Source organism: Leptonychotes weddellii, chromosome 13 (genome assembly GCF_054177405.1).
Source record: "Leptonychotes weddellii isolate Sample4059 chromosome 13, ASM5417740v2, whole genome shotgun sequence".
NCBI lineage: Eukaryota > Metazoa > Chordata > Mammalia > Carnivora > Phocidae > Leptonychotes > Leptonychotes weddellii.
In genome coordinates, this window is record NC_138381.1 from 29,920,347 (window position 1) to 29,940,757 (window position 20,411).

The following is a 20,411-nucleotide window of genomic DNA, read 5'->3' on the forward strand; positions in this document are numbered from 1 at the left end:
TCCTATTGCATTTTGGGTCCCTTGGACATGAGCCCTATTGGTTTTATAAGCCAGATGTTTTGGAGGCTGGTCTCTCCAGTTCCCAGAGGTTGGGGCATGTGATATGGGGCACCAGCCCCTCTTCCTTCGGGAAGAAGTGCCAGATGGGTGAGATTCCTTCCTATTGTGTGTCTCCATGCCAGGGGTGGGGTTTTTGGTGAGACTGTGTCTCTGCCTTTCCTACCTCTTTAGATGTGATCTTTTTGTCCTTTGTTGTGGAAAATCAGTTCATCTAGTTTTCAAAACTTTTTCAGAGGGAAATGATCCATATGGAGCTGTTGATATGGTATGTTAATGGGAGAAGGTGAGTTCAGGATCTTCCTATGCCATCATCTTGCAGAAGTCTCTTAAGACAGAATTTTTGATACTTGGCATATGGATCATGTGATATGGAAGAAAGGTCGTGAACTCTTTAGAAACAATTTGTGCTGAAACAGAAAACCTGATTAATGGTGGCTGAATCCAGTAACTGCTTAGAGAGCACACATTTACTGTAAACATATTTATAGTAAAAGACAGCCTAAAGGTTTGTCAGGAATGTGTTTCAGGTCAGCAAATGTAGAGCTTTATTTTGATAAGGTGGAATAAGTGCATGTAGCTTTCAACATTCTTAAGAAAAGTATGTGTTTTAAAAACTTAAGGACAACCATTAAAATAAAAGAAATAGAATATAAAATTATATATTACTAGGAAATAAAAATAACAAATATGTGATAAATTCACTAAAAGACAAAAGAAAATGAAGAAATAAATAATTGAAATAAGAGGATACAAAATAAGCTAGTTTGAACAAATACAAATACAGGCATAACTTATTTTATTGTCCTTCACTTTATGCCTTTTCAGATACTGAGTTTTATTACAAATTGAATATTTGTGGCAACCCTGTGTTGAGTGAGTCCATTGACACCATTTTTCCAATAGCATTTATTCATTTTGTGTCTTTATGTCACATTTTGGTACTTACTACAATATTTTAAACTTTTTCATTAGGACTATATGTATTATAGTGATCTGTGAATAGTGATCTTTGATGTTACTATTGTAATTGTTTTGGGGTACGATGAATCATGCTCATATAAGATGGTGAACTTATAAATAAATGTGGGTGTGTTCTGACTGCTCCACCAACCAGCTGTTTCCCCATCTCTCTCCCTCTTTTGGGCCTCCCTATATCCTGAGATATAACAGTATTGCAATCAGGCCAATTAATAACCCTACAGTGGCCACTAAGTGTTCAAGTGAAAGGAAGACACCCATCTCTTAACTTTAAATCAAAAGCTAAGAATGATTAAGCTTAGTGAGGAAGGAATGTCAAAAACTGAGATAGACCAAAAGCTAGCCTCCTGCACCAAACAGCCAAGTTATGAATGCAAAGGAAAAGTTCTTGAAAAAAAAATTAAAAGTGCCACACCAGTGGACACAAAAATGGTAAGAAAGCAAAATAGCCTTATTACTGATATGGAGAAGGTTTTAGTGGTCTAAAGAGGAGATCAGATGAGCCATAACATTCCTTTAGGCCCAAGACTAATCCAGAGCAAGGCCCTAGCTCTCTTCAATTATGTGAAGACTGAGAGAGGTGAGGAAGTTGTAGAAAGAAAGTACGAAGCTAGCAGGGGTTGGTTCATGGGGTTTAAGGAAGGAAGTCATCTCCATAACTTCAGAGTGCAAGGTGAAGCAGCAAGTGCTAATGTAGAAGCTGCAGCAAGTTATCCAGAAGATCAAGCTAAAGATCATTAATGGAGATAGCTATACTAAACAGCAGATTTTCAATGTAGACAAAACAGCCTTAAATTAAAAGAAGATACCGTCTAGGACTTTCATAGCTACGAATAAGTCAGTGCCTGACTTTAAAGCTTCAAAGGACAGGCTGACTCTCTTTATAAGGGATAATGAAGCTGATGACTTTAAATTGAAGCCAGTGCTCATTTACCATTCTGAAAACCCTATGGCCCTTAAGAATTATGCTAAATTTACTCTGTCTGTGCTCTATAAATGGAACAACAAAGCCTGAATGACAGCACGTCTGTTTACACATGGTTTACTGAATATTTTAAGCCCACTGTTGAGACCTACTGCTCAGGAAAAAAGAGTCCTTTCAAAATATTACCACTTATTTACTATGCACCTGGTCATCCAAGAGCTCTAATGGAGATGAACAATGAGGTTAATGTTGTTTTCATTTTTGCTAACACAACATCCATTCTTCAGTGCATGGATCAAGGAGTATTTTTGACTTTTAAGTCTTATTATTTAAGAAATACATTTTGTAAGGCTGTAGCTGCTATAGGTAACGATTCCTCTGATAGATCTGGGCAAAGTCAATTGAATACCTTCTGGAAAGGTTTCTAAATGCTATGAAGAACATTCACAATTCATAGGAAGAGGTCGAAATATCAACAGTAATAAGACTCCGGAAGAAGTTGATTGCAACCCTCATGGGTGACTTTGAAGGGTTCAAGACTTCAGTGGAGGAAGTAACTACAGATGTGGTAGAAATAGCAAGACAACAGAATTAGAAGTGGAGCCTGAAGATGTGAATGAATTGCTGAAATCTCACAATGAAACTAAATGGATGAGGAGTTGCTTCTTGTGGATGAGCAAAGAAAGTGGTTTCTTGAGATGGAATCTACTCCTGGTGAAGATTCTGTGAAGATTGTTGAAATGACAACAAAGGGTTTAGAACATTATATAAATTTAGCTGATAAAGCAGCAGCAGGTTTTGAGACGATTGATTCCAGTTTTGAAGGAAATTCTGTGGGTAAAATGCTATCAAACAGCATCACATGCTGCAGAGAAATAATTTGTGAAAGGAAGAGTCAATTGACAAAGCAAAATTTACTGTTGTGTTATTGTAAGAAATTGCCACAGCCTCCCAGCCTTCAGCAACCACCATCTTGATCAGTCAGCAGCCATTATCATCAAGACAAGACTCTCCCCGCAGCAAGAAGACTATGACTTGCTGAAAGCTCAGGTGATGGTTTACATTTTTTAGCCATGAAGTATTTTTAAATTAAGATATATACATTGTTTTTTTATACGTAATCCTATTCTACACATAATAGACTATGTTATAGTATAAATATAACTTTTATATGCACTGGGAAACCAAAAAGTTCACCTGACTTGCTTTGTTGTGATATTTGCTTTATTGTGGTGGTCTGGAATGGAACCCATAATATCTCCAAGGTATGCCTAAATATCAGTAAGTGCTATAGATGTTAACAGCTTCTCATTAAAATATAGTCATTCTCAGATTAGAAATTTTAAAAATCTGACTGCCTTCTGTTAATAAAGATACACATCCAGAACATGTGATAACAGAAGAACAGAGAGTGAAGATATAGATAAATTATACTAGATACAGTCTTAGTCAAAAAAACCTGGTCGTTTATATGAATATCAGTTAAAATATAGTTCAAGTTAAAAATATTACAAATAATGAAGGTTATTATCTAAGTTAAAGGGAATGAATCCCTATGAAGATTAAACAATTCTCTACATGTATATAACTAAAAACATAAGACAAAGTACAAATAGCAAAACTGGCAGATTACAAGGGATTTAATACTGTTATTCCAATCTCTAACATTATTATGGGTATCAGTAAGAGGTATCTTAAATATTGTTAACCCATTACCATACTTGGGTCCATAGGATTCTTTTATTCAGAAGAAACAAAGAGAAATGGGGGAAGTAATTTATTTTCACAAATTGAAAATAGCCTAAAGTCAATACTGCAAAAATCACAAAGGTACTAACATTGGTCTCTTAGCTAATGAGACGCAATGAGAAAATTGATGGAGCTGCAGTTTCTTTTATCTTTTCCTTTCCCATTGTTTCCTTATCAAAGAGTTCATTAACAAAAGGAAAAAGAGAAAGAGAAAAGTAAAATGAAAATCAGGCTGCTATTGGACAAAGGATTTACAGATCTTCCTTACAGATTATACCCAAGAGAGACCCAACATGAAATTGTAATATCTAATTCACAAAGCACAACAATTTCTTTATATTTCTGCATTTATTAAAATTATCACTTCTGTTTACTCTTTAATGTGTGAAATCTATATTTTCAGGGACACCATTTTTCAATCAAATATTTTCAATAATCACAATTCCTGTGAACTCAGAAAATAAATCAATAGTTTTAATTCTCACTATGGTAGAAATAAGTGATAAAGACCTAAAAGTTGATGTTCTTACTTTTATTATCTGTGGTACCCTGTGCTTCCAAGGCAGTGTTCATGGGAGTGTCCAGAGCCTAGTGTGCTAGAAACAAAAGAAGGTAAATGTTTAATCCTATGATAAAAGCACAAACATTATTGAAAAGGACCTATGAGGACCCCAAAACAAGTACAATTACTTCCTCAATGTAAGCATGTTTTCTATTCACATAATCTTTCCTAGCCTACCTGGGTGTTATGGACTGCATATCTGTTTACCACCAAAATTCCTGTGTTGAAATCCCTAAACCCTAATATAATGATATATAGAGGAGGGGCCTTTGGGAACTAATTAGGTCATGAGGATGCAGCCCTCATGAATGGGATCAGTGCCCTTATAAGAAGAGACCAGAAAGCTAGGTTGCTTGCTTTCTGCCACAAGAGGACAGAAGGAGAAGTCTGTAACTCAGAAGAGAGCTCTCAACAAAAGCCAACCATGCTGGCATCCTGACCTTAGACTTCCAGCATCCAGACATGTGAGAAATAAATTTCCCTTGTTTAAGTTGCCTGGTCTATGGTAACTTATCACAGCAGCCAAAATGGAATAAGATACTGGGACAATGTATCTGAAGACCTACTCATGTGCAAAGAAAGCACTGGAGTAATTTCACTTCTTGGACATTATAGAGATATCCCAAAGTGGCAATTTTTAATATCTGTTTACTTTACCCATGTACTTTACCCAGTTTAACCAAATAGCCTCCTTTTGGGTGCTAAAGAGATACATTGAGGGCAGAATACTAAATGATCTGTAATGATCAGAGTAGGTTATGATCAGTTGAACTAATGTCATAAAACATTTACTACTGGAGAGAATATATTTTGATGGTTCACTCTATTGTATGTCATGGCTTAGTTGTCAGACATTAAAATAACCTTGATGTCAGATATTTTGGCTTTCAAAACTTCCTAGGAGAAGGAAAACAAGAAGAAAAGAAAGAGGGGAACTTGGGATATACAGGCACTATGGGACCTTGGACACAATTATACCCATTTCACTTACCTTAAACTCATCAGATATTACCAAAACAGTCTAATCATGCTTGTTTATATACCGTTATTTCATTGCAGAACACCGGTGGTGTCACATATTTAACTGTAGCTCAGTGTCTCTTCTATGTAATTCTGATTATCTTTTCACAATCCTTATTATTTTATGTGTGAGATGCCACTGCAGGACTCAAAATCCTTCTCTCCATCAGAATAATTTGTTATGTTGCAAAAGGTCCATTAAGAATATGTGGTTGACTTAAAAAGAATCAAATGGGCTTGGGATTCTGGTTCCACATATAAGGAGCTCAGAAGTTGACACTTTATGCTAACAAAAAGTTAAAAGCTGAATAGACTGAAAAATCAACAACTCTTATTCATAAGAGAGGGGAGAACACAGGGCAAACTGCTGCCTTCAAGATTAGAGAGACAGGCAGGTGGATACAGAGAGTCACAAATACAAATCACTAAAGAAACAAGTGTTGGGTAGGAAAACCTGAACTGTAATGGTAAATTGCTGCATACTCATTGTGGACAATGAGTTAAAAATTCTAGGGGGATCCAGTCATAGGGATGCTGCCATAATAGTGTGAGATTTACCTCCAAGAACTTGATCAGGTTTCCCGAGTAAATATCAGAGAAAAATCCACTCATCCATTTGGCAGAGGGAGGTGAAAGAGAATCATTTCTAAACACACCAGAGCTCTCTGTTCTTAACAAGATCTACCTTCAGGAGAAACTAGTTAACCAGAACCTACCTGCTGGATTCTTTTATGAGACTGACCTGAGGGAAGAGAAATAAGCAACACCAGTCAGCTCTAGTCCTCCACATGGGAAAAAGGATGTACCCAAGTCTATCCATCCTGTCACACTTCAGGAGGGAAGAAAAAACCTGGGAAACATTTGTGATGTATACAGACCAGAAGCATATACTCACTAAAATACTTAGACGTAATCATAGGGCTATAGAATGCTTCCCCTCTCACTGCTTTTTTTTCAGCATCCTACTAGAAGATCTAGCTAATGTAATAAGACAAGAAAAGGAACTAAAAGGTATGTATATTGAGATAGAAAAAATAAAATTCTCATTGTTCACAGATGACATCATCATCTATGTAGAAAATCTGAAAGAATCAACAACAACAGTAAACCTCCTGAAAGTAAAGAAGCAGTTATAGCAAGGTTTCAGGACACAAGGTTAATATACAAAAGTCTATAATTCCCTATATACCAACAATTAACAAGTAGAATTTGAAACTAAAAATGCAATACCATTTACATTAGCAACCCCCAAAATGAAATATTTAGGTATAAGTCTAATAAGATCTATATGAGGAAAATGACAAAACTCTAATGAATGAAATAAAAGAACTAAAATGGAGAAATATTTTATGTTCATGGATAAGAAGACTTGCTATTGTCAACATGTCAGTTCTTCCCAAGTTAATCTGTAGATTCAATGCAATCCCAATCAAAATCCCAGAAAGCTATTTTGTGACTATTCACAAACTAATTCTAAAGTTTCTGTGAAGAGGGTAAAGACCCAGACTGGCCCACAGAATATTGAAGGAGAAAAACAGATTTGGGGGACTGATTCTTATCTGACTTCAAGACTTACCGTAAAGCTACTGTAATCAAGACAGTGTTGTATTGGTGAAAACTAGACAAATAGATCAGTGGAACTGGATAGAGAGCCCAGAAATAGAACCATATAAATATAATTAACTAATGTTTGACAAAGGAGAAAACACAGTACAATGGAGTGAAAATAATCTTTTCAACAAATGGTACTGGAACAACTGGACATTTTCAATGAAAATATTGATTTTAGACATAGACATTACACACTTCACAAAAATTAACTCAAACTGGATCAAGACCTAATTGTAACATGCAAACTCCTGGAAGATAACATAGGAGAAACCGTAGGTGGCCTTGGATATAGCAATGATGATTTAGATACAACAGCAAAGGCACGATCCATGAAAGAAATATAGATAAGCTGGACTTCATAAAAGTTAACATCTTCTGCCATGTGAAGGATACAGCTGATAAAGGACTATTATCCAAAATATAATGGAACTCAACAATAAGAAAACAACTTAATTAAAAAATGGACCAAAGACCTGAACAGACATCTCACCAAAGATGTACAGATGCTAAATAAGCACATGACAACATGTTCCACATCATATGTCACCAGGGAAATCAAACTAAAACAACGAGATACCACTACACACTTATTAGTATGGCCAAAATCTGAAACGTTAACAACATCAAATGCTTATGAGGATGTGGAGCAACAGGAACTCTCTTCTCTGCTGGTGGGAATGCAAAATGGTCCAGCTGTTTCTGAAGACAGTTTGGCATCGCCAACCTGTGAAAAGACATGGAGGAAATTTAAATGCATATTACTCACCGAATGAAGCCAGCTGGAAGGGTTAGATATTGTATGATTCCAACTACTTAATGTTCTTGGAAAGGCAAAGTTGTAGAGACAGTAGAAACAGTAGAAACATCAGTGGTTGCCAGGAGGTGAAGTCAGGGGAGGGATGACTAGGTGGAGCACAGAAAATGGTTAGGGCTATGAAAATACTCTACATGATACTACAGTGAAGGATACATGCCATTATACATTTGTCTAAACTCAGAGAATAAACAACACCAAGAGTAAATGGTAATTAAACTATGGGCTTTGGGTGATTATGATGTGTCAATGTAAGTTCATCCTTGGTTAAAAAAAAAAAGGCACTGTTGTACCATTGTGGGGGATGTTAATAGGAGAGGCTGTGCCTATGTGGGGGTTAGAAGTATATAAGTAATTTCCATATCATCCTCTTAATTTTGTTGTGAATCTAAAATTGCCTTTTTTTAAAAAAAGTCTTTAAAATTTTTACAAGGACTTTGACCAAATTGTTACCATTTTTTATGTTAAGTGCTTCCTTTCAGCTTGCAGTATTACCCACTGAACAATGCAGTTTAGGCTAAAATGGTAAAACCTTGCCCTATGAGACGTGACACATAAGAGGCCCAAGAATGTAAATGTTAGAATGGCACATTTCTCAGAGCAGAGTTCCTTCTCAGCTGTCCTGCTGATTTCTCAAAGGCACGTGCTAATGGAATGTTACATTTTCAAGATAAAGCACCAAAAAAGCTCAACACAAATGGAGTGCAGGTAGATTGACTTCTCTTGCTCCCTCTGGGCCAGAAAGGGTGGAAATACTCCATCGCACAGAAGAAGGCTTTTTATCTTCTAATTATTTTTGTGACACTTTACTTCCCATAGCCATTTTCCCCATGTAGGAAAGCTTGCCACAGCTGCTACCTTTTATTTCCTCCCAAACTCCCCTCCCTCCACACCCTCTAAACACAGTTGACAAATATATTTATATGTATTTTTTTCTCACTTCCTCTCAAGTGTCTGCTGTTTCCTTGCCCTATGACCTCTAAGTATAAGAAGGCACTAACTCCCTCTGGCTCTTGGGTTAGCTTCTACTTTCTCTCTGGGTAAGACCTGTTATTTAAATATTTAAACATTGGAAGAAATTGAAGCAGATCTTTCTTTAGATCTGCATAAGTTCTGGGGACATCTTATTTGAGTTTGTTACACTTACTGTCTATGGGGATCGAATGAGCACATTTTAATTATGTGGGTGGTTTGAGTACATAGTCTGATAGCCTCAGGTTTTGAAAGTTTTCTTTACCTTGCTTGTTCTCTGTTTTCCCATAGGGAAGTAGACATTTTGGATGTATCAGAATATATCAGTATTACTATATTAGGTAAACATAAAATATAAAAATCATTTTGTCATGTAATGTAGTTAGGATGGATCTATATGGCTTATCCATTATTTACAATATTGGTCATCTTCTTTTATGAAAATTTTATGAAAATTGTTAATAAACAAGTAATTGAATGCCATCAAGAAAAACATATTGGAATTCTTAGCCTTGATGACAAGGCTTGATGATTGATTTAAAATAAGGTTTGACATAAGAGACTCTTAACCATAGGAAACAAACGGAGGGTTGCTGGAGGGGAGGTGGTTGGGGGGATGGGATAACTGGGTGATGGGCATTAAAGAGGGTACGTGATGTAATGAGCACTGGGTGTTATATGCAACTGATGAATCACTAAACTCTACTTTTGAAACTAATACACTATACAATACACTATAATAATACACTATATGTTAATTAAATTGGTTTTAAATAAAATAGAATTTGAAAATGAAGGCCCGTGGCCTGAGTTGTGTTAGTAAATTCTCTCTTTCTCCAGATAGGTAGGTAAGTAGATAGATAGACAGACAGAGAGACATATAGATAAGAATGAAAAGGAAGGAAAGGAAAGAAGGAAGGGAGGGAGGGAGGAAGGAAAGAAGGGAGAAGGGGCGGGAGGAGGGGCGGGCATTGGTGTTGTTAGAAGAAGACTGTGTACCTGTGGACAAATAAGAAACTCTCCATTTACCCATAGACACCACCACTGCCTATTGACTGGCAGCCAGCTCAGTTTACACCTTTTATTACTTCCTTGAACCCTGTGTGCATTTAAGTTGGAGGCACCTGGCTTAGTATATTCATCTGGACGCATTTACTCTAAAAACTAACAAAGATAAGGTAAATTCATGAATCAAAAGTCAAATGTTAAAACAAGTTAAAAGAGGGGCGCCTGGGTGGCTCAGTCGTTAAGCGTCTGCCTTCGGCTCAGGTCATGGTCCCAGGGTCCTGGGATCGAGCCCCGCATCGGGCTCCCTGCTCAGCGGGAAACCTGCTTCTCCCTCTCCCACTCCCCCTGCTTGTGTTCCCTATCTCGCTGTGTCTCTGTCTGTCAAATAAGTAAATAAAATCTTTAAAAAAAAAAAAACAAGTTAATAGAACAGAAATTCCGCCAAAGGTGGCATTTTCCAAACTGTGCTGAAGATATGCAGGAAAAATGATGATTCCGTGGACAAATGTTGGAAACACTAGTTTAAACAGAGGTGAACTGATAAAATGATTTTTAAATTGTAGTGTTCTGCCTAATCTGAAATGAATTAACATGTAATTTGGATTCTCAAAGTGTTTGTGGGGTTGTATGTGTTCAGTGTTTCCAAAGTGTATTTTGTAATGGAACTTTAGAAGTCTGTGTGTGTGCATGGCATCTCTAGGGGTGACAGTTTTGTGACCCATTCTTTAACTCCCTCACATTTTTTTGTACCTCAAAAAGTGACAGGATTCACATGAAGGACTCTGTGTTCTTTCCAGTTTTCAACAAGAAAGGTGAAATAATAAACATAATAGTGTCTACTAAACATAATAGACAGAGGCAGAAAACATTGCCGGTTTCCCCCAGAACTACTTAATGTTTCCTGAAGTATCTTATTGTCTGTACCATCTTACTTCTGGCACAGATACAGAAGATCTACTGCCGTATATTATAACTTAGTAGGCCTAGAGGCTTGGACGGCTTTAGACATTAGTATCTTTTTTTTCTTAAGATTTTATTTATTTGTCAGAGTGAGAGAGAGAGAGAGAGAGAGTGCACGCAAGCAGGGGAGGCAGCAGGCAGAGGGAGAAGCAGGCTCCCTGCTGAGCAAGGAGCCTGATGCTGGACTTAATTCTAGAACCCTGGGATCATGACCTAAGCAGAAGACAGATGCTTAACTGACTGAGCCACCCAGGCCTCCAACATTAGTATCTTTTAATAGGCTCCTCACTTGATTCCAGTGCAATCCAAATTTGAGGTCCACCCTCTGGACTCTTGCTTACAAAGATATTCAGTATCTCTCTGTCCAACAAAATAACAAGGACAGCATTCTTCATTTACCTTAACCTGCAATATGTGTTGCATCCTCTGCTAGTGTAATTTTTCTCTCCGGGACACATGGGCTGCCCCTATCATCCTGCATGCCACTGGCACAAATATATGTCTGCAGACCCTGTTGCAATCATTACTTTCATTGTTACAACTGCCTAAGACTTTGGACAAAGAGCTGTACTAACTCTTGTGGAGGCACAAAAAAAAAAAAGTTTTATTCTAATATCCAAGTGAATTATCTATGTTACTGCATTAGGACACAGTGACCACAATAAGAAAAATTTTAGTAGCTGAGAGAACAGGTTTACATATGCCAAAGTTGGACAGATTTTCATCTGAAACGTAAATGAAAACTGCAAGTATTTAACAAAACAATACCAGTTTCATTCAGCGTTCAGGTATTGCATTACAGTGCATAAATCTAATGAAATATAGCCCTGAGGTTAAACAGAGATGCTCCCTTCAAATATATGAATATTAACCAGCCCATGACATTCTCAGTTTCATTAACTAGCCCCAACTAGTTATTTCAGCTACTGCATATATAGGCTGGCCTTCCTCAGAGACCAGCCCACCTGGGTCATAAATTGAAAACTGGTGTCAGGAGAATTGCAGATTGGTTTCAAAGCAGAGAATTACAGTGAGGAACATCAGTGCTGTTGACAAAGACGTCTCGTTGGTGTTCTGCATTTTATCATTGACAGTTCTCACATGGGGACAACAAAGAGAATGGTCCCATATGAGGCTCACTTTCTTGCCTTCTTTTGTATTTGTGGCTCTCTTTGTTTTTTCTCCTTTGTTTTTTCTCCTCTATTTTATAACAAAAAGGGAAAGTGGAGCAGTCAAAATATAGACAGTTTCCCTTTCAAATACAAATTTATGAAATGGTAGAAGATTTTTAGGGTATTTTCTCAACTCCTTTTTGTGAGTACTATAGACAGTTATGGATTCCTCATCTTGAATTAAGTTTGCTTTTTTATGAAAATATCACTACATCTTGCATTTCCTATCTTATCATCTCTGTCAGTTAGCTGTCTGCTTGGAAATTATATCACCTTGTATAAATCATTATCTTTGGAAATTAAAAAAAAATTGTCAGGGTAATTTTCAGTATGATAACTTAATTCAGTGTCAAGGTTACCAGTGACTCCTACATAACTAAATGATCAATTCTCAATTTTCATTTTACTTTACTTAGTTGCAGCATTTAACACATTTATTTCTTTTTTTTTTTTTTCAAAGGTTTTATTTATTTTTTGACAGAGAGACAGCGAGAAAGGAAACACAAGCAGGGGGAGTGGGAGAGGGAGAAGCAGGCTTCCCGCCGAGCAGGGAGCCCAATGCGGGACTCGATCCCAGGACCCTGGGATCATGACCCAAGCCGAAGGCGGATGCTTAACGACTGAGCCACCCAGGCGCCCCCACATTTCTTTCTTCTTGATACACTTTGTCCATTTGAGTTCCAGGATCCCACTTTGGCTTTGTTTTCTCCTAATTCACTGGCTACCTCTTTTCCTCATCTCCCTGACTTTTAAAAGCTAGTGTTACCCACGGTTCAGACATTGGACTTCACCTTTTTTTCTAACTACATTTACTTCCTTGGGGAATTTCATCTAGTCTCTTGACTTTAAATAACTGTTGTACACTGGTGACTTATGTATTAGTTTCCAGGGCTTCTGTAATAAAGTACCATAAATTAGGTAGCTTGAAACAAAGAAATTTATTCTCTCACAGGTCTGCAAGCTAGAAGTTGAAATAAAATGTTGGCAGGGCCATGCTCTGTCTGGAGGCTCTAGGGGAAAATCTGTTCCATGCCTTTCCCTTCACTTCTAGTATTGCTGGCAATCCTTGGTGTTCCTTGGCTTAGAGATGGATTACTCAGTCTCTGCCCTTGTGTAACATGGCATTCTTCTTGTGTGTCTGTATCTTTTCTTCTTACAAGGACACAAATTGTAATAGATGAAGAGTCCACCCTGCTCCAGTAGGATCACATATTAACTACATCTACAACGACCCTATTTCCAGATCCTATTCTGAGATTCCAGGAAGGACATGAATTTCAGTGGGGACACTACTAACCTCTAACTTACAAATTATATTTCTAGCCTAATTGCAACCCTAAATTTACTCTTCCTACAGTTTTTCCATCTCAATTCATAGCAACTCCATCCATCCAGATACTCAATCAAAAATCTTGAAGCCATTCTTTCTCCTTTATTTCATCTTCCACATTCAATGATTCAGCAAATTCTGACAGTTTAAAATGTATCCAGTGTTCAATTTCTCCTTGCCACTTTCCCTCTTCCCAATCTTATCAAACGAATCAAACCAATTTCTTGTGATTACTTTCAACCTAGTCATCCTGGTTTTTTTCTCTTGCCTCTCCTGAGTCTATTCTCAAAACTATAGACAGAGCATAGAATGATCACATTAAAACACATTTAGATCTCTCTAAAACAGAGATCACGTCATTCTCTGTTCGAAGTACATACTCCTGTAGCATCTCCTCTTAACTCTGAGTACAACGAATGTCCTTTGACAAGACTCTATGAGAAGGTTCCTCCATTTCCCTCTCTGTCTAGATCCCCCAGCTACACCTGGCTTCTTGCTCTTCCTGATAGTAGGCACATTCCTGTCTCAGAGGCTCTATATTTGCTTCCTCCTCTGCCTAGACTCTGTCTCACAGTTATCCCCAAAGCTTGTTCATCACTGATTTCAAGTCTTTATTTGAATGCCATTTTTTTTTTCTGGGGCCTTCTGTGAATGCTCTGTTTAAAATTTCCTTGCCTCGGGGCACCTGGGTGGCTCAGTCGTTAAGCGTCTGCCTTCGGCTCAGGTCATGGTCCCAGGGTCTTGGGATCGAGCCCCACATCGGGCTCCCCGCTCCACGGGAAGCCTGCTTCTTCCTCTCCCGCTCCCCCTGCTTGTGTTCCCTCTCTCGCTGTGTCTCTCTCTGTCAAATAAATAAAATCTTTAAAAAAAAAAAATTTCCTTGCCTCAAACTCTTAATCCCCCTACCTAATTAATCAGACTTTTCTCTTTAGCGCATACCACTATATACCAGAACTTATACAAACAATTTACAGAACTTACACTATCTATTTTACTTGTCTCCCCTGTTCAGAATGCAAGCATCAGGAAGACAGGGGTTTTATGAGCTTTCTTCATTGCCATATCCTTTGCATTTAGAAAAGTGCCACAAACCCACACTAATCACTATTTCATGAATGAAAGAATGAGTGACATCTGTTAGCAAGGAATAGTAGGAAAACTTGAGGACTGTGTTTCAGAGCAGCGGGTTCTAGCCCCATGTCTACCGTTTGTAAAGCATTTGCACTTTAGTGAGTCTCTTAATCTCATGAAAGTTCTATTTTGGAGACTGGCTTCTATCGTGTGAACCCAGTCTGGGAATCCCTGAAGCAGGCTATAGAACCACACTCAGTCTAGCTGTCTCCAAATGTCCTATATATGAGGAAGACTTATAAAAAAGGCCAGCATTAAGCCACAAATAACCAAACCCTCTCTTTGCCATGGTCAAATGGATCTCTTTCTGAAACTACAATTACTTTGAAAGCTTTCAACAGTGATGAAGCATGAGCACAGTTTTTCTTCACAGAAGTGTTTAAGTCTTAGGTCAACATTTCTAATGTATAGGAATTTCCAGTTCTAGATTTAGTTTTGATCAGAAAGACAAAAGTGGAATTAAAATGGTAAAGGGGAAGAAAAAAAAATAACAATTTCCAGTCTGCTCTTCTTTATCCTGAGACTAAAAATGCTGCAAACTCCTCAGAAAACTCTTTTATTACTTCTCTACCAGTTGGTAACTAGAGATACCATTTGAAACCTGTATTTCTCTACTCTCCTTAATTGCTTCCAGTATCAGGATTTATCTTTCTGATATGGAAAAATGTTTTTTTTACAGAAACTGCAGTGTTTCAGAAAAGGGAAAAATATTACCCAAAGTACTCTATTAATGAATGTTTATGAGTTTCAGTTCTGGCAATTCAAAAGACTCCTGAGATATCTATTCAGAGAGCTCAATTCAACAAGACCGACGTTTAGTTTTATAATAAACCAGGTTATTTTGTGCAAGATGTAGAACTTTCCTTCAAATGTTAACTAATTTTCCCATTCTGAACTGATCACCATGAATTAGTTTTATTTCCCATTCACAGCAAAATATCATTGAATAACATTCCTCTTCAGATCAACGCTATAAGAGGTTTCAACTTCTATCAATTTTAATTGTATTATGAAATCCCAGTTAACTGTTGGTAGAATTAAACTGTTCTAGTATAAGAGCGAGGAAAGCTTTTTCCACAGGGATAGGCAAACACCCACTGATTGATCACAGAACTTTCTTCCTTTCAGAACCTACAATACAGTCTGCTGTTCAACCCCAGATACATTTCTGGCAAATGTGGTTTTGGAAACTAGAGACAATATTTTCCAGGGGAGAAACTTAGCACAGCTCTTTTGCCATGCTATGTGAAGACAAGTATTCTGATAATATCAGGTTTAAAGATATTAATCATTGCTAGTAAGATTTTGAAGAACCTTTTCCACAATATACTAAGTGGCATTTGACACTGCAGAAAAGAAAGAAGAAAAATTAGGTCTCTGTGCTCTATTATTTTTCTGTCTTTAGAAGATGAGTTAGAATCCTCTGTGAACTCTGACACTGCACAGTCCCTGCCTCAGTAGGTGAATCATCAGGACATACATATTCTTATTACTCAGATATTTAGTTTAAAACAAATTCCATTATCTTTTGAAAACAAAAAGATCTCTTGTTTATATAAATTACTTCCATTGATTGTTGTCTCCTCAATTTTCTGTAGCACTGAGGATTTAAGGCTACATGATGGGCAATGAAATTCTGAAAGTATGTGGTTAGAAGCCATTCAAAGACTAACAGAAAAAGGTTTTGTAGGTCATGGAGACAGTAAAGAGTAGGGACTAATAAGACAACCATCACTTGAAGCAAATTTGGTGATGAGTTGTGATATACAAGACAGGGAAGGTATCTAGCAGGACTCTTAGTTTCTGGCTTATAAACTTTGGTTGATAGAGATGATGAATAGATTATAGAAAAGGAGCTTATCTAGAAGGGAGCCATATTTTATATATGTATGTATGAATTTACTTGGACATACTGATTTGAAATTAGTTTGAAAAACTAGAGTGGATGTTGACCAGACAGTTGACTCGATCTGGAGATGAACACACGTGGAAATGTGAGAAACATCACTGCCACATGTCTAGTGAGCAAAACCTAAGACTGGGTGAGATTCTTGTCAATAAAAAAAAGAAAATTAAAAAAAAAATAGAAGAAGGACTGAGGAGAATTTCCAATTTTGGGTGCCCCAAAGGGGCCACCCATTTTGGTCTATTTCTGGGTAAGAGACTTTGAGTGTGGCTGTGACCATATCACACCTTTGGTCAAAAGCCTTCAGTGACTTTTTCCACAAAATAAAGGCCAAAATGTTCTGGCCAACATTATGACCCTCCATAGCCTAGCCTCAGAATGCTATTCTATCTTTATTTAAAGAATTTCCCTCAATACTCTTTTTCCTCCTAAATCAACTTCTACATGTTTCTATAAGATTTCCAACCTCTGTGACTTGGCACATAAAATTCCCTTTACATGTAATGACCATATTCACATAACCTCACCTTCTATTCATGTTTCATTTTTCTTCAAGGTCCAGATGACTTGTCCCTTCTGGCGAAATTGGCAAGGAGCCCCTTGGCCCTATCTCTTCATTCTAGTAAGTCACTTCATGCTTCTCATTGTATTGCATATGCACTCATAGTAAATATCATGTTTTGTGACATGATATGAAGAGGTAAGATGGGTAAAATGCTTACCATAAAGCCAAATACGTTGCAGGTACTCCAACATTCTCTGTTGTTTTCTCTTGTTTTTATCATACTAGACTGCCTATGGCCTTGCATGTATACATTCCTGTAAGCAACCCACTTTTGTTGAATGAACAAAAACTTGAGTATATGAGATAATGTGATGTAGATTAAATTCCCATTGTCCAAATGATGCTTCTCTGCGTATGCATATAGAGGCCTTTACAGGCTTGTTCCAAGTTTTTTGTAGGAGCCTTTAAGAAAGTGGACAAAGGAAAACTGAGAGAGCTATATTCTTGTCATTGCTTTCATCTCAGACAAGTCAGTTAACTACCTTGATTTTATTCTTCTCATTTCTAAATGAAGATCATGATACTTTCCATCCCCATTCATCAAATTACTGTATCTCCGTATGATGAAGTTATAAAAGGTATTTGAAAAATTTAAATTTCTATCCATATTTTAGATCATTTGGGTTTCTTGTGGGTTGTGATCATATGAAAGAGTTCCACTGAGGACTTTAATCTTAAAATGATAGAATAAATTTTGTATTGGGATGAAAAGGCATTTTTTTTTTTTGTAAAGAGATGCATGAAGAATGTTGTAAGATAAAAAGAAAATCAATGAATTAATAGAAAATCAATAGTTGTGCTAGATATTTTTCTCTTCTTTTGAGATCTCCTCAGTCTCTGCCCTGTTTTGAATTGCAGGAGGTTGACCTCAGTGGGCTCTCTTCCCTTTAGGCCGTTGGTTGAGTCTGGCCAATGGGAGGCCAATGGGAGATCATTGGAGAACAAGAGCAGAGTGGATCTGGGACTTTATTTGCCATGTCTTTCCCTGCTGGGTTGAAGTTTGGCTGTGTCTCTCTTTTGAAAGAGGCAGTTCTTGCTGAGAAGGATTTTTCCTACAGCTACTCTCTAGTTATTGTTCCCTAATCTTGCCCCTGAGGTTTAGGGATGGTAACCCTGCTTCACTGTTTCCTGGTTTCCTGATTGTTTTACACTTTTTTTCCCCCCACATATTTATAAATATCCATTCTGCTCTCTCTACACTTCTGTGGTTTAGTGGGCAGCTTTTGGGCCAGACTGTAATTGATACAATGTCAAAGTAAGATTATTTTTTTATTTCTTTGCCTGTAAACACATAGCCATACAATTGCCATTGCCCTTACATGCACACATTCATGAAACATAGCTTTCATAACAATTCTATGATAAAAAAGATAACATGTGAGGAAAGCTTGATTATTCTAGAAATATGTAGCCTGGAAAAGAGCAACTATCTTCAAATATTCTGAAATCTGCCACTTTGGGAAAAATGAGTAGAGTTGTTCTGTTTGCCCTTAACTATTAGTAATAAACCATATCTTTTTAAAAAAATAGACATTTTTTAAAAGATTTTATTTATTTATTTATTAGAGAGAGAGAGAGAGATGGAGAGAGCGAGCATGAGCAAGGGGGAGGAGCAGAGGGAGAGGGATAAGCAGATTCTGCACTGAGCACAGAGCCCGTGTTGGGGCTCAATCCCACGACCCTGAGATCATGACCTGAGCCAAAATCAAGAGTTGAACACTTAACCAACTGAGCCACCCAGGCACCCCAAGAAAACAGATACCATTTTTGATGAAAAGAACAATCTTCTAAAAAATAAAGAAGTCAAAAATATGCCTGACCTCCTCACAGTTGGTGAGTTCATTCTCCCTGAAGGTATTTAAAGAGGATCTAAGTATCCATTTCTATGATTGAGAGACTTTATTTTGGTGGGAAACTGAACAAAATAACCACAAAGTATTTTTGGACTTAAATGATTCTATGAATAACTCATATGGCTAACCCAGATAGCAGAAGTAATAATTAGAGACACATGTAACTGTGTTTGTAAAATGGATACTTTATATATATCATATAGGGGAATATTTTATTTTTTTTAAAGATTTTATTTATTTATTTGACAGAGAGAGAGACAGTGAGAGAGGGGACACAAGCAGGGGCAGAGGAAGAAGGAGAACCGGACTCCCCGCTGAGCAAGGAGCCCAATGTGGGACTCTATCCCAGGACCCTAGGATCATGACCCGAGCCGAAGGCAGATGCTTAATGATTGAGCCACCCAGGCGCCCGTATAGGGGAATATTTTAAACATGAGTTCACAATCTGGCTGTTACTCTACATCTGAGAGCTGTTCTCAAAGTAGTCTGTAAACTAAAATCAAATGAAATTGGAACAATTTTTACCATCCTGTTATTTATGTTTCTATGGTTAAAATTCCAGAGATACAGTACAAATACCCCTGTGTCTAGATGTTCATTTTCATTCAAATTTTTGGCATCACAAAGTTTTATTCATGATCTTCTTGCTGCCTTCACTGAGGTTCAGAGTGTTCCTCCTTCCTTCCCTTATGTAAGAAGTCCTATTTGCTGCATACCTACTCCTATGAAAATGACAATATTTCACATGTAAGCAGAATGTGGATGTGCCTCACTTCAAGAATTGGGCATATTTTGAAATGGAAATATGAGATAAAAATTGAATTTACCTATATTAAATCTTATTTTAAAATGGAGGAGAAAGTGTATTATATTGAAAGTAAATATATTAAAAAAGACTCAATTTAAATATTTTTATTGAGGAAAAAGTATTATCCTTTTTATATTTCTCCTATATCATTATTCAATTTAATACAGAGTTATGTTAAAGAGAATGAATATAACTTAGAGTGGATTTAAAAATCATTCTCACTTACTCATACTCCTGTGCAGTTATAGATCAGTGTGCTTTGTAGAAATTCTAGAACTCTAACTGCATCCCAGGACCATTTATAAATATTAACTCACTAGTGAAACTACTAAGAAAACCAAATAACCAAACAACACTTGGTGGTGTTGTTACATAAAGTTAAATAGTTGCACAAATTTGTGGACCTTTTTAATTTTAGACTTGAAGCAAGAAGGACAGCAGAATCTTAGTTTGCCTTCAACACCAGCATTTTCCATTTAATATTCTCTGTGAAGTAGTCTTCATCAAATGTCCTTCCAGAATTAATTTTTTAAGCTCATATTAGACCATTGTATATCAATTCATGGACAGCTTGCTCAGTTAGATACTCTTGGACTTAATTCAAGATCTTCAAGACACATAACTAGTCCAGAGATCTCACTTTATAGTTGAAGAAACTTCATCCCAGAAAGCTTCCATAAATTGCCCAACATTCTACAACAAACTAGAGGGGAACCAGGTCTTCAGTGGGTTCCCAGAGTTTGTTGCTTTGAGGTATGTATGCTAGCACCTGGAGTTAGAGTAGAATGATGTGACTTTTGGTAAAACTTTTTTTCCTTTTTTTTCTTTCCCTTTCTAAAAATTTATTTATTTATTTATTTGGGGGGGGGGAAGGGTGGAGGGAGAGGGAGAGAGAGGATCTTAAGCAGACTCCACTCTCAGTGCATATGGGGCTCGATCTCACGACCCTGAGATCATGACCTGAGCCTAAACCAAGAGTCAGATGCT

The 20,411-nt window shown here is 37.2% G+C and overlaps 1 long non-coding RNA gene across 1 annotated transcript in view; it reads left to right on the top strand.

Moving 5' to 3' along the window:
- The window catches only part of LOC115937077 (uncharacterized), a 438,465-nt gene that overhangs the window by 245,917 nt on the left and 172,137 nt on the right, over positions 1 to 20,411 (top strand). The window contains exon 2 of the long non-coding RNA XR_014139484.1: positions 16,755 to 16,820. This is a non-coding gene — a long non-coding RNA (uncharacterized LOC115937077). The remainder of the gene's footprint in view (positions 1 to 16,754; positions 16,821 to 20,411) is intronic.